At 31.8% G+C, this 3,383-nt stretch overlaps 1 pseudogene; it reads left to right on the top strand.

Moving 5' to 3' along the window:
• LOC102586867 (alkane hydroxylase MAH1-like) overlaps positions 1-1,860 on the top strand; it is a 19,956-nt pseudogene extending 18,096 nt beyond the window's left edge.
• Positions 1,861-3,383: the final 1,523 nt, after the last annotated feature.

The raw sequence follows: 3,383 nt of genomic DNA, 5'->3' as shown, positions 1-3,383 counted from the left end.
TTAAATGGACTGTTGCAGGAGGAGATATATGTTGATCAACCAGAAGGCTTTCAAGTTGCAGGAATGGAGGATAAAGTCTACCGACTTCATAAGGCATTGTATGGATTAAAGCAGGCTCCTCGAGCATGGTACAGTAAGATTGATGATCATCTCATTCATTGTGGCTTCAAGAGAAGTGAAAATGAAGCCACTTTATATGTGAAGAAGGCTAAAGGAGGAGATGTGTTTGTGGTGTCACTCTATGTTGATGATCTTCTGGTAACAGGAAGCAATAAAGCAATGGTTAATCAGTTCATGCAAGAAATGGAGACCAAGTTTGAAATGTCAGATTTGGGTGAAATGAGTTACTTTCTGGGAATGGAGATTCATCAAGCTACTGCTGGAATCTTTATTTCTCAGAGAAAATATGCATGGGATATTCTTAAAAGGTTCAAGATGGAGAGGTGCAAGTCTGTACCGACTCCACTGGTTCACAATGAAAAAATTTTGAAGTTTGAAGGAGGTGACAGGGCTGATCCAACAGTTTATAGAAGTCTGATTGGTAGTTTGCTGTATTTGACAGCAACAAGACCCGATCTCATGTTCGCGGCAAGTTTACTGTCGAGGTTTATGCAAGCTCCAAGTCAAGTTCATCTTGGTGTTGCTAAACGAACGTTGAGATATATCAAAGGAACTGCTGATTATGGTATTTGGTTTAAAAGGGAAGAGCAAGGGCAACTGATGGGTTATTCAGATAGTGATTGGGCAGGAAGCGTTGATGATATGAAAAGCACTTCTGGATATGCTTTTACACTTGGTTCAGGCATGTTCTCATGGAATTCAAAGAAGCAAGAAGTGGTAGCTCAATCTTCTGCAGAAGCAGAATACATCGCCGCTGCTGGTGCAACTAATCAGGCTCTCTGGTTAAGAAAGATTCTACGTGATCTGGAGCAAAATGGCATTGAAGCTACTGTCATTAAGGTTGACAACAAGTCAGCAATATCTATGACCAAAAATCCAGTGCAACATGGTCATAGCAAGCATATAAATGTGAAGTTTCACGCTATCAAACAAGCAGAGAAGGATGGCGAAATTCAACTTGTTCATTGCAGCTCAGATCAGCAAATTGCAGACAGCATAACCAAGGCTCTTCCTAAGGGGAAATTTGAAGTCCTAAGGGCTAAGTTGGGAGTATCCAAGAAAAATCTCAAGGAGGAGTGTTAGAAAATGAGATATTTCTAGATGTCTTTTGTTTAATTGTTATTTTCTTAAATATTATGTTAAGTATGTAAAGGAAAGATAGTCCTTGTTTTATGGAATATGTTTTGTAAGAAAGTCAATAGTGGGTGGATATGTATGGTCCTCTACTAACTTTGGAAAAGCTTATGTAGATATATGTGTGTATGCTTTTGAAAAGATATATATATATGAATGAATTTCTGCTGCTGAACCTTATTTTTTCTCTCTAAAAGTTTCAAATCCTAACATAAACTTCCCCTTGAAGATGACATTCTTCCGAGTGGTCATCGTGTTACTCCAAACACAAGAATTGTCATATCGATTTATTCAATGGGGAGAATGGAGAGTATATGGGGGAAAGATTGCTTAGAATTCAAGCCGAAGAGATGGATTTCTAAATGTGGAGGGATCAAACACGAGCCATCTTTCAAATTCCCTGTGTTTAATGCAGGTCCAAGGACTTGTATAGGTAAGGATATGTCCTTCAGTCAGATGAAAATATTGGCAGCTACCATCATATACAATTATCATATCCAAGTGGAAGAAGATCAAATAATTTCTCCAAGTGCTTCTATTGTCATTCAAATGAAACATGGTTTGAAAGTTAGGCTGATCAAAAGGGTTCCACTTATGTCCAATTGATACCGAATGTGTGAACAATGGTGTACTTAAGATCCCTTATGCAATCAGTGTCGATATACACAGAAGTAAAATAAATTACTATAACATGATCACGCCTCTTAATAAAATATGTTCTCAGTTAGTTTTTATTATTATAAATAAATGCATACGCTAATATCATTTTTTTTCTTTCAATTAATGTAAACTACTCTTATTATTATTGTTATATATATATACTAGTTTTTCGACACGTGCACGTGATTAGCAATTCAGAAAATATATGTTATAGTAAATAGTATTGCTTATTTAAGTGAAGATTTGAATAATAAGTTTTGCACAAAATAATATTGCAAATTTTTTTGTGAATGTTCAATGTGGATCATCATATGTATCTCTTATTCACACGAACCTATGAATATGGTCAATGAAATTTTTTTATTAGTTAAATGCATATATTTATTTCAATTTGTTGAGGTTCAATCATGTAATTGGTCGTATCCCAATAATATTACCTTATAGACGATATTTGTTGTGTATTTTTGTTGTCATCTTACCCGATGGTGTGCATGTGTATTTCACGTTAAACTGTTCAAATGTCATATGAACGTGTAAAGTGAACAACTTCTTTCTTTGATAAGAATCAATACGATCTTTATAAGGCTCCTCCTCCGAATGAAATTCAATGGGTATTTTATTTTTTAGAACTAATTTTTGTATATTAATTTTTATTTTATAAGTTATAACATAATAAATGGTGTTCTTGTTGTTGGCTCTCATATTTGACTTCTAACTTGACTGTGTAAATAAATCAAAGCTAATTATCTGACTGTCCATAGTTAACTGAGAAATGTTTCCTTTTTTCTTACCGAAAAAAGTAAAAACTTGAATTAAAGAATATATTCTATTTGTGAAATCATATATATAATCACCTATTTATCTTACACCCAACAAAGATGTAGTTCATATACTTGTAAACGATTTTCAATTTATTCAATAAAGCATAATTTGTCCAAGAAAAAATAACAACATTGTGTTATCACATATATAAGGGCGGTATAATAATATGAAAAATTATTGGTCAAAAGTGAAGATAAAAGATGAAATAAATAAGTAATGTAATAACTATGAGAATTCATAATCTTATAATTAAAGACGGTTAAAGAGTGTGAATAACATTTGCAATAATTAGTAATAACTAAGAGAAATTATAATGTTATAACTTATAACTAAAGAATTAATGTACAATAGTTGTATTTCTAATAAATTTTATACTAACATAAATAAATAGGACTTTTAATTAATGTTACTATATTTTTATATAGTTATTAGATTTTAATTTAGTGTAGGGACAAAATGAAAATGTTTATTCCATATTATTGAAAATAAAATTTATATTGTAAATAGATTATTTTTAAATGATTCATATATATTCACATATTTTCACATTTGTTGTGAGTTTTTTTTAAAAAAAAATAAAAGAACTCCGAAAAATTTAAAATAATATATTTCAAAGTTAGAAGATCTTGTTAACTTGATAATACATG

Source organism: Solanum tuberosum, unplaced genomic scaffold, assembly GCF_000226075.1.
Source record: "Solanum tuberosum cultivar DM 1-3 516 R44 unplaced genomic scaffold, SolTub_3.0 scf00012, whole genome shotgun sequence".
Taxonomy (NCBI): Eukaryota; Viridiplantae; Streptophyta; class Magnoliopsida; order Solanales; family Solanaceae; genus Solanum; species Solanum tuberosum.
The sequence above is the reverse complement of the archived record's forward strand: the minus strand, read 5'-3'. Positions and strand labels throughout refer to the sequence as shown.